Below are 12055 nucleotides of genomic sequence, written 5' to 3'. Positions count from 1 at the left end.
AAGGATCTTCAGTGTGTGATCGAAGGTAAGCTGTCGCAGCTATTTTGAGGCTGGCTCTGTCTCCTGCAGCAGCCATTTTGTGGCAGCCATTTTATTGCTGCTCCCACTACACTGTGTCAGAAATCCAAATGTGCTCGCAGGCTCAAAAAGGCAGGGGACCCTCTGATTTAAAGCTTTTTGAACTCAGCTGTCTCCCCCCCACACACACACACATCTCCACACACCTCACAATCCAGAACCTTCATCTGCTGCACAGGTGAGCTGGAAGTGATCCTTGTACATAGCCTGCTGCTAACTGCATGGATCTTTGAGTTGCTGTAGTAATCCAACACTGGCATTCAAAGAGAAAACATAACTATCTGATCGCTCATAAAACCAGGGGTAAAAAGAAGGTAGTACAGGTTGGTATGGAGTAGCTGTAAGAAAGTGGCTGAAATTTAAAAAGGGGGAGGGGGAGAAAGTGGCACCTCTTGCTTTCTGCTTTCCCGCCGGACATACCAGTAGGAAATTGCTTAAAACCACGCATGGGGAAAATATCATGAAAACAAAGCATCAGCCCTTCACAAATCAGATTGAGAGGACAATGCAAGGGCAAGGGCAGAAGCCGTCTCCGCACAAAAGTCATTTGGGCTTATAGGATCCTTATAGGATCCTCTGTAAGACAGCATTCAATCCATTCAAGTCTGACATACATGTGGGGAAGAAGGGTTTACTTGCCTCAAGACCTGCTCTCTCTCTTTCTCTCTGGAACGTTGTACCACTTGTGATGGAGAACACCCTTTCGGGTTACATACCAAGGTCCCAGATACCTACGCATCCAAAACACAATAGAGCAGTGGTGGCCTAAAAGTAATCTCATCCGCGCTGTCCTTTCAAATACAGTGGGCTGGATCCAGACTACATTGGCCATTTCCACTGTTTCCCATTCCATGTAATTCCTCAGGGTCCCTTTCCCCAAGGAGCAACATTTTGTGGATGTTACCAGGTTGCAAAGGAGCGGGGAGGAGGAAAGTTCTGTCCCACAGATGGAAAATTTAGACTGGATAAAACCCAACATGTTACCTTCCAGACAGATTTTAAAAACCCAAAGTGATAATCTTAGGGAATCCCTTCGGTGCTAAATAGATTTTCTGTTCCTGTCCTGTTCATTTTTCACAACAACAATGTTCGATTTACGTATCGCCCTTCAGGACAACTCAGAGCAGTTTACAAAGTGTGTTATTACTGTCCTCATGACAATCACCCTGTGAGGTGGGTGGAGCTGAGAGAGCTCCGAGAAGCTGTGACTCGGAAAGAGCTCTGAGAAGCTGTGACTGACCCAAGCTCCGAGACACTGTGACTGGCTTCAAGCAGAGGAGTGGGGAATCAAACCTGGTTCTCCAGATTAGCATCCTGCCATTCTTAACCACTATACCAAACTTAATGATTTGACAACCATACTTTGGAACAGCTGGCTTTAAAACTAATAATCCTTAACCAAATTTTGCAAGCAACACTAACTTCTGGGCCACTGCCTTTATGCGCCAAGAGTCCCAAAGCAAAATCCTGCCTCTGGAAGAGTTCTTCGGAAATATTTTACTCTATAGCAGCATCAGAAGTAACCGGCAGGTCAGGATGCTATCCGTCACAATCCAGAGTATGGATACTTCTTCGTTACCTTGGTAATGTTTAAGTATTTGGCTTGGGAAACTACAATGCACAACCAGAATAGAGATGTTAAAAATAATTCCAACGTTTACTTTCATTTATAAAATAGTCTTTGTCCCTTGCTTTTGTCTGTGTGTCAATAAAAAAATACCATTCTTGATTTAAGTGCTCTTAACTGGGTCAGTCCCGCACAATCAATAATATATACTCTTTCCTAGAAACTCAAGCAACACTTCTAATCTGAAGAGGGTAAAGTTAGAAAAGCCACACAAACAATGAGAGTGATAAACCTGCAGTAGGGTATTTGTAGTCCCTTCTAAACACTCTCTTGAAAAGGGGATTCTTGTTTGGGAATAGAAATAATCCAAATTGGTTTAGTGACAGAGAAAAACCTGTGCAGTAAATCCCAAATGATATTTTAGTCAAATCTCACTAGACATGGCATAAAAGAATAGTCAAGCAGACGTAGGTTATCAGGACTGTAAGCACCCCCTTCCAGATGTTTCATATCTTGAAAGGCCCCCTGCCCATAGTATGCAAACCGTGTCCCTGAGGCGGCAACTTCCCTACATGACCTGCATTTACTTTCTCTACAGGTAGTTTTAGGTGGGTAGCGATGCTGGTCTACAGTAGAACAGCATGATTTGAATCCAGTAGAACCTTAGAGACCAACAAGATTTTTAGGGATATAAGCTTTAGAGAGTCAAAGCTCCCTTCTTCAGATACCGAAAAAGGGAGCTCTTACTCTCAAAAGCTTATACTCTGAAAATCTTGTTGTTCTCTAAGGTGCCGATGGACTCAAATCCTACTGTTTCTCTACGCAGCCTGCATATTTTATGCAAATTAAACCCTGGGCCAGCTTATCCAGTACATTTTTATCCTGCCATTTCTCCAAGGAAGTCAAGCAAACACACATGTTTCTCCCTTCCTCTTTGAGAGATGTTTTGGTAAAGGGATAGGGATTGTAGACTATACTACTGTGTACAGTCTGTTCCTCCTGTAGTTTCTACATCACTTAATATGTCATGTCAAATTACTTATGTTTTGTTTCAGCGCTGTTTTCAGTTCTGTATTCAGATTTATGCTTGCTTTCAAATTTCTGCTATCTATTCCCTATTGTATGGTTTAACGAATGTCCCAGATGTTGATCTTATCGACTTGCATTGTGTAAGCCACCTTGAGTCTCTGTGGAAAAGGCAGACTATAACATATACAAACAAATGCCCCTGTGAGGTAGGCTGGGCTGAGAGAGAGAGAGAGTGGCCAAAGGTATGCCCTGATAGTGAGCGGAGTAATGATTCGAACCTGTGTCTCCCAGATCCCAATGCAAAAATCTATCCACCATGCTACATTGGCTCTGGAGACACTCTAGTGGAGTTCCATTGCACAACACAGTCTTAGATGTTCTTCTCTCAGAAAAGCAGAAGTTGCATAGTTGTGCTGCTCTGCAACCACCAATTCATGTGGAACATTTTAAGGTTGTTTGCCTTGCCACATGCTAGGCAGAGCAACAAATAAAGAAATGTAGCTGAGTATGTAAACACAAATGGCATTCAACTCCCAAATGTCTTGCTACTGCATGTTTGCTGGATGTTTACAAACAGGTATTGCCATTTCAGACCTCATGGGGCATACTGCTCCATACCCCCAATGTATAAATGGCCCAGACTTTTTGACACATAAAATGTGAATTGGCTCCGCACCTTGGGCAAGTTGTTGATTCGCCTTGAAAGAGAATTTTGCTTTACTCACACGGGTAGAAAGTCAAAGTAAATAAGGATGGAGGAGGGCCATTTGGAGACAGGCCTACATCTAGACTCTATACATCTATACATCTAGACTCAAAGGTGTATCTATGTCTGTTTAAACTGGCTGAATATTCACTCTTTGAAGGGAATCTTAGGAACAGAGAAGAGGATGGACTGTGCATTTCTAACAAAAGAAATCTATGGGTATCTCGCAACAAATTATAATCTCGTGATTCTTCGAGGGATGCTACAGTAGTTAAAACAGATGTAAAATTATTAGAGCAGATAAGCCCTGACAATATGAAGTCTCTTTCATTTCTCATCCATGTTCATTTTTTCCATACTACAGAATCAAACTAGAGAACATAATTTCCATGTCCATCCATGGCCAGGAAATCTCCAGAGAATACATTTAGCGCAGGCAACTTCATCCTCCACCAAAGTGAATGAATTTAAAATCAAGGCAACCAAAATAATGGCTTAAATCGCTAAGGAAGAGGAGCTGGTTTAAATCAAGATGGGGTTTGTTGGACCTGCTATTTTGTTCCATCCGCACTCATGCAATCCTCCAATACAATCGCTCTTCTGATTGTATTTTCAGATTAAGAAAATGGTGAATTGGATGCTGCTCTTCTGTCAAGGCACCTGGGCATCCTTCTGATGCAGGGACCCCTATGCTGGTGTAAGATGCTCTTGCATTGATCTAAGTGTATCATGTGTCAATGCAAGAGCATCTTACACCAGTGTTGGGGTCCCTGCACCAGAAGGATGCCCAGGTGCTTTGACAGAAGAGTAGCATCCAATTATCCATTTTCTTAATTTAAAAAGGCACTCTAATTTACAAGCCGCTCCCACCAAACTGTGTCTGAAGAAGGGAGCTCTGACTCTCAAAAGCTTACATTCTGAAAATCTTGTTGTTAAGGTACCACGGGACTCAACCCCACAAAACCTTTATACAGTCACAGGAGAAACACTATACTTTTCTTCAGGGCTTTTTTCTGGGAAAAGAGGTGGTGGAACTCAGTGGGTTGCCCTCGGAGAAAATGGTCACATGGCCGGTGGCCCCGCCCCCTGATCTCCAGACAGAGGGGAGTTTAGATTGCCCTCCGTGAGGGCAATCTCAACTCCCCTCTGTCTGGAGATCAGGGGGCGGGGCCACCGGCCATGTGACCATTTTCAAGAGGTTCCGGAACTCCGTTCCACCGCGTTCCTGCTGAAAAAAAGCCCTGCTTTTCTTAAATATTTAACTTAATATATTGAATATTTCAGGGACCCATACACAATTATATCACAGCAAACGCATTATCATATCAAATATTATCAAATTAAAGTACAGCAAACGAATGCTAACTTATGCTCATCCAACCCCGCCCCGCAAGAAGGGTTGTCTTTACAATATGGAGCCTTGATAGATTGTCAACTGGTACTAGCTGGAATCAACACTAGAAATTGCTTCGCTTCCTTTCTGCTTTAGTCTGTCCCCCTCTTTTAGGGCTGCCCTACTTCGCCCCACAAAACTAAATATTCTCAACTAGGAACAAGGGCTGTTAATACTTAACAGGCAGATTTGCTTTACCTCAGATGGGAGATAAGCATCCAAGTGCCCCATCTGACAGAATGAGTAATGAGAGATCAGAAGTTCCTAGTTTATGCCGAACAAAAAGGTCATCTGGATGGATCATTGGTGACTGCCAAGTGACAGGAGCCCAGTATGAAAACAATAACATACAGTACATAAGCTGATGTGTTCCGTGACTGAAAAAAAACATTTCTCCACAGTTCTTTCTTTACATTTTGTGAAAGGGACATGAATTCAGTTTTAAAGAGATTAGCCATTTGCGTTAGGTTCAGACTTCAATTTTTGACCAGGTTAAAAAAACAACAACAGAAAGATTACAGCAGAACTTTAAAAAATGTGATTCTAAAATGATTACTACTATTTACTTCATTTATGCCCTGCTTTTCTCCCTGATAGGGACCCAAAGCAGCTTGCATTGTTCTGTCCTTCATTTTATCCTCACAACAACAACCCTACGAGGCAGGTTCGACTGAGTGGGTGTGACTGGCCCAAAGTCAACCAGCAAGCTACATTGGCAGTGCACACTGGGACCTGAACTTGGGTCCGTGAGAAACTAGCTCAACATTCTAACCACGACACCACACTGGCTGATGTGAGAAACAGGTAAGCAAAATCTTCACGGATTTTTATCTACCCTGTGCAGGCTACTCATTCCAAAAGCCACTGCATCGCACTGATTTGTACACTCAGTGGCAAAATGAGTAAACAGACTTCTTACAAACACTGGAACATTTGGACTGCCTCCATTTAACGCCCTCCCACAACCATCTCCAAAAACCGTATCTTGAAAGTGGTACTTAGTTCCTCCCCACTGCGTGGCAGCAGGAAATGCCCCAATAGGAGTGGTGCTAGCAGGGCACAAAATGCCCCGTTTCTTCTGGCCGTTTTTTCTGTTGCCCTGGAGATCAATAAGCTAGAAAATAAATGCAGGTTGGGCTGCTTTTGGCAGAGATTATCTCAGGAAGGGGTCAGGGTGGAGGTTATTAAGAGATGAAATTGCTTTCCAGCAATAAAAAAAAAAACTTGCTTCAAATGCCCAGTGCCTAGCCACGGAACACAGAGTTGCATTATAGAATCCCTTAACAACAGCTCCTGGGAGAGAAGAGGAGAATTATCACTCCGGCCTGCCATTTTTAATCTACTAGAAGTATTTGCATTCTATTCCTGAGGTTGATCAGACTAGCTCCTGGCTGTAACACAATTTTCCAAACAAAGTTTTTGGGGGGCTAAAATCCAGTGAGCCCGGGCTCCCAATTAGCCATTTTTCTCATCAGAGCAGATATTTGAACAAGGAACACAGCAGTATTTACACACATGATTTTCTTGTATACAGGATTGGAAACCAGTGTTTCCCTCTGCTCTATAAAAGCATTCTGTATGGAGGGAATAGCTGACAAAGGGAGCTTGACTTTTGAAAGCTTATACCCTGGAAACTCTTGTTGATCTTTAAGGTGCTATTGGACTTGAACCTTGTTCATCTACTGCAGATCGACATGGCTACCTACCTGAATTTATGGCGGGGGGGGGATAGGACTGTGCAGCAGTAAAACTCTGGGTTTGAGGGGAGGATGATTCCCCCCCCCTTTGAATGCCCTCCCCACCCCCCGGCCAATTTACCTCTGCTCCTGGAATTCTACCACTCTGGATAATTGTATATGTTGCCCACTGAGTTGGGTTATCTTCAAACAGAGCTACATTGCAAGCAAGGGGAAAAAAGATTCCCATGATAAATTCTTAAATTTCAAAAGGCACATTAAGAGAGGCTTGAACATGGGTTTCCTGGTTCATCTCAGCCAAAAACTCATGCAGTGTCTTTTGGCGAGATTCTCTCTCCTAGTAACTCAACCTCCATCCACACTATGGAAGATAACACTGGCCTACCTCTGGGGGATATAAGGATTACTGAGGTCTTGTGAAGTCCTTTGAATATTCTCACGTACTACACAAATGATAATTTATTAAACATTAACAGTTCATAATTATAACTTTCCTTTGTGATCAGGCAACAGGCAAGCAACAGCAGCTTCCCAGAGGCCTACAAAAAATCTTTTGTCCCTTCCCATTAGACCAGCACCAAAACTTCAGCACTGATTGCTTTACTTCTTGACAAGGCTGTATATAAATGGTGCTATAAATTTCATTGCCACAATTTCTATTTTACTACCAAAGCAAATGTCATTCCAATGTACACTGTATTAATTGCACCATAATCTTCTGCAAGGGAGGAGTACTGCCCGACTCTATCCAACTGCAAGAAATTATTACTTTGAAGCACCCTTGCCCATCCCCTGCCACTTTTGATGTGGCTACTCCTAGGGTAATTAGAATTAAACTCCGGATAAATAACTTACATTCAACAACCTACAGGGAAATGGAAATGAATTTTCAACACACTTGACAAGAGTTAAATATTTTGCTTCAGCTGAAAGGCTTCTATATCATGTTGATGCATGAAATGAAAGTGTCAAAGCCCTGCCTTTTTCATTAACTCCTACAATTTGGAAAGTGCAAAACTTACAGAAGCCTATGAAACATGCTACTAGTGGTACAACCTAACTCAAGGGTCTGTCCAGACTATATTATTCTACTCACTCAGTGAGATTATACCTGGGGCGAAACTAGGAGTAGCCTTGAGTTTACACAGTCTCTCAGCATGGGAGAAAGTCAATGAGCAAATTAGGACATTTGCTCACATTTATTTGAGCACATGGTTTCATAGAATCTTAGGGTTGGAAGGTACCTCTAGGGTCATCTAGTCCAACCCCCTAACAATGCAGGAAATTTACAAGTACCTCTCCGCCTCCCCCCCCCACACACCCGGTAACCCTTACTGCAAGCCCAGAAGATGGCAAAACACCATAAGGATCCCTAGCCAAACTGGTCTGGGGAAAATTGCTACCTGACCCTAAGGTGGCGATTGGCCTTACCCGGGGCATGTAAGAAGGGGCCGCAAGAACTAAGCACATGTAACCCTTCCTGCCCTCCCTCTCATGATCTGCCTAGTTCACAGAGTCAGCAGTGCTGTCAGATGGCCATCTAGCCTCTGCTTAAAAACCTCCAAAGAAGGAGAGCCCACCACTTTCCAAGGAAGCCTGTTCCACTAAGGGACCACTTTGTTTCAGTCTGCGGCAGAGTGTGGGTGGGAGAAGCAAGCTAGGTTGCAGGCACAGAAATGTCAAGCTGGTACTGGCATTATTCAACTGTAAATGTAATGTTTCGTTTAAGCTTTCAACTTTCACAGCGGTTAAGTGCTGACAGAGTGCAAAAGCTCACGGTCCATTCCTGACCGTTCCACCAGAACAATTTTGCATTGTAGAAGAACTGTTACATCTGTCTCTGCAAACTGAAGCCCGGCTGTAGCATACTGTGTGAAGGGTACACCAGCTGCATCCCTTCCTTGAGAAGCACCAGCTGACCACATTAATCAACACTCAGATTTCAGACAGATTGGATTACTGCAGTGCGCTATGTGCATGGTGCAGCCTTTGATGACTATACGGACACTTCACCTGATTCAAAATACCACGGTGAGATTGCTAATTGGTGTGGATCACAGAGTACTAGTTTTGAAAGAACTGCACTGGTTGCCAATTCATTGCCTTCGATTATTACCCACCCATCTCGCTGAGACTCAAGGATTACAAAAGATAGAAAACAATTCAATCAAAAATATGACACATCATTGTGTGCCCTTCATCTTCAGAGCTTAGGGGGATGGCCACCCTCTTTAGACTTCATACTGATTTTTGTATGCTCAGTGGTAAAATGATTCATCAGGCTGCTTATAAACACAGCAATGCTTGGGACTGTCTCTGTTATGGTTGCCAACCTCCAGGTGGGGGGCTGGAGATCCCCCAAATTACAACTCATCTCCAGGTAACAGTTTAGTTCCTTCAGAGAAAATGACTGTTTTGGAAGGTGGATTCTATGATGTCATATCCCACCGAGGTCCCTGCCCTTCCCAAACCCTGACCTCCCATGGCTCCACTTCCCCCAAATCACCAGGAATTTCCTAACCTGGAGTTGGCAACCCTAGCCTCTGTTTAACCCCTCCCCATATCCCTGTGGCTTAGGGGTGCCAGCTCCAGGTTGAGAAATTCCTAGCAATTTGAGGGGTGGGGCCTGAGGTGGGTGGGGTTTAGGGAGGGACCTTAGGGGGGTATAATGCCATAGAGTCTCCACTCCAAAGCAGCTATTATCTCCAGGGAAACACATCTCCATTGTCTGGAGATCAGCTGTAATTTAAGGAGATCTCCAGGCCCACCTGCAGATTGGTAAACTGGCTAGGGACGCAGTTAGTCACTTCAGAATCCCCCCCTCAGCTATTCACCTGACATCTAGTGTCACTGAGTTTCAGGTACCAGATGAAAACCTCTTATGTGAACTTCTCTGATTGTGTGTGTGTTTCTATCTTGCCCCTGCTCTCACTTATTCCAGGGTTGTTGTTTTCTAACTGATGATTTTACTCCTCCGGAGCATTTATTATATAATTTTGTGATAGCCTTCTTAATGCTGCTCTTGACGTGGTTTTTTTATTGAGGACGCATGGTTGCAGTGATTATGAAACCCCCCTTGAGAGCCTTTGTTCCAAGAACACAGAATATAAATATTTCAAATAAATGCTGGAGAGAAAAACATCAGCTGCATTTGTCAGAGGAACCTTAGAGGCAACAAATACTGCACGTTAAAGATGATCCTCAACAGATACCCAGCAATGAGGGCTCTACATCATTATGAAGGCAATCTCAGGGTACATCTATCCAATGAGTTTAAATTGTTATAACAGTTATTACTTTCCCCCGGGGAACTCCAGTTCTGCAAGGAGTAGTAATGGCAGCTTGCCTCATAAGTGTAATTCCCAGGATCCTTTGGAGGAAGCTGTGACAGTTAAAGCAGTATAAACCAATGTAAGTTTGTCAAGGGATCGGTTCTTGGCAGGCAGATCTTCATCTTCAAAGCAGAGCAGGAGTAAACTTTCACACTCAGATTGCCACAAAAACAAGACATCAGATTTGAAATGTCCGGGGCAAATCGTGACAATTTGAATTTAAACAGTTTTTAACAAATATGCCTGATGTGTTCATCCTTTATTTTAGTTGAAAATTTTCTATATTTCAAAAGCAATAACAAACAGCGGTAGAAAGATCACACTCATTAAGTCAGATACTGCAAATGCATCAAGACTTTGCAGCGCTCTAAGGACTTCATGATCACCTACATGTGTGCAGGGCTTTTTTTCTGGGAAAAGAGGTGGTGGAACTCAGTGGGTTGCCCTCGGAGAAAATGGTCACATGGCTGGTGGCCCCGCCCCCTGATCTCCAGACAGAGGGGAGTTTAGATTGCCCTCCGCATGAGGGCAAGCTAAACTCCCCTCTGTCTGGAGATCAGGGGGCGGGGCCACCAGCCATGTGACCATTTTCAAGAGGTTCCGGAACTCCGTTCCACCGCATTCCCGCTGAAAAAAAAGCCCTGCATGTGTGAAAAAGAACTCTACCATCCAAAAAAGTTGTGGGTGGACAGGAAATGGGGAGAAATGTGTTATTCCTTGGATCTGTCAAATACAAACTGTTGCCTTGTGACATTTTCATGATGCTTCTTCCTTCCTTTGTATTATCATAGCCAGATAATATGATGCTTCTTCCTTCCTTTGTATTATCATAGTCCAGGCAAGCCTGATCTCATCGGACCTCGGAAGCTAAGCAGAGTCAGTCTTGGTTAGTAATTGGATGGGAGAACTCCAAAGGCGACCAGAGTCACTATGCAGAGGCAGGGAATGGCAACCACCTCTATTAGTCTCTTGCCTTGAAACCCCAGCAGGGGTTGCTGTAAGTTAGATATGACTTGACTGCACTTTCCATCATCAAAGTAGGTTACAGTGCCAGATTTACACCATTCTAAACCCACTGACTTCAATGGACTAAGAAGGGGGTAACAGTTCATCTGCTAACGAAAATTTGGCCCAAGATCACCCAGAAAGCCTCACTCCCCAGTGAAGATCTGAATCCAGCTCTCGTCTGTACTCATTCAATATTTCACCCACTAGCCCACACTGCCATGCATGACACATAACTTTATTTAAAATGTGAGTTATATTTATACGGCCAGTAAGCTTTCGTAAATGAAAAAGCAACTTCTTCCCCTAAGGTAGTGAAGAAGGAGGAGGGGTGGGGGAGTCAAGTGCTGGGGAGAAAGAAGGCTTCCAGTAATACAGAAGCACAATGAAGGTTATGTGCAGAAGCAGTGAATCAGACACATTTGCTAATTTGCTAAAGGCTGTGGAACTGCAGTAGAGCAGAAAAGAACTGATATAACCAGGATAACTGATATAACTAGTGTAGAGGAACACAAGTGCCAAAATCAAAAAGAGTCCAGTAGCACCTTTAAGACTAACCAATTTTATTGTAGCATAAGCTTTCGAGAATCAAGTTCTCAAAAGCTTATGCTACAATAAAATTGGTTAGTCTTAAAGGTGCTACTGGACTCTTTTTGATTTTGCTACTACAGACTAACACGGCTAACTCCTCTGGATCTATGACAAGTGCCAAAGTAATCAATGGAACTAAGACAGCAGCAAGTAACAACCCAGTATAGGAAACAGGGATTGAGAGCAAGAGTTGATGTTCATGGACACCAGAAGATGTGAGTAAGCAAGGAATAGGGGCTCGGGAAGCACTGACGCTGGAAGGTATTGTGATCAGTCCTGTGCAGTTTGCCATGAGAACAGAGCACCAGTCTTGGCCTCTGATCCTCACTCTAACTCAAGAGAAGCAACTTGACTCCATGGTTGCTGCCAGCATCTTGGGCAAAAGCCTGGGGTTGGCAGCGGACTACTATGCCCACCATAATTCCTTTACACCCCTGCAGAAGCATTTCCCTAGCTCCTTGATGACACAGCCACTCTAAAGAATCGTTTCATTAATTTACTCATTTCTCCCCAGTAGGGACCGAAGTGGCTTCCATGGTTCTCCTCGCCTCCATTTAGTAGCATTAAAGGAAAGTCTAGTTGTTACAATAAATTCTGCACATGTGCGCTCTCTCTCTTTCTGGCCCTAGTTGTAGTCAAAGCATCAGGAGATCGAAA

The 12055-nt window shown here is 43.6% G+C and overlaps 1 protein-coding gene across 1 annotated transcript in view; it reads right to left on the bottom strand.

Moving 5' to 3' along the window:
• The window catches only part of WASHC1 (WASH complex subunit 1), a 64343-nt gene that overhangs the window by 43856 nt on the left and 8432 nt on the right, over window positions 1–12055 (bottom strand). The window lies entirely within an intron of this gene.

Source organism: Eublepharis macularius, chromosome 9 (assembly GCF_028583425.1).
Source record: "Eublepharis macularius isolate TG4126 chromosome 9, MPM_Emac_v1.0, whole genome shotgun sequence".
Lineage (NCBI taxonomy): Eukaryota > Metazoa > Chordata > Lepidosauria > Squamata > Eublepharidae > Eublepharis > Eublepharis macularius.
This window is presented reverse-complemented; position numbering and strand designations above follow the sequence as displayed.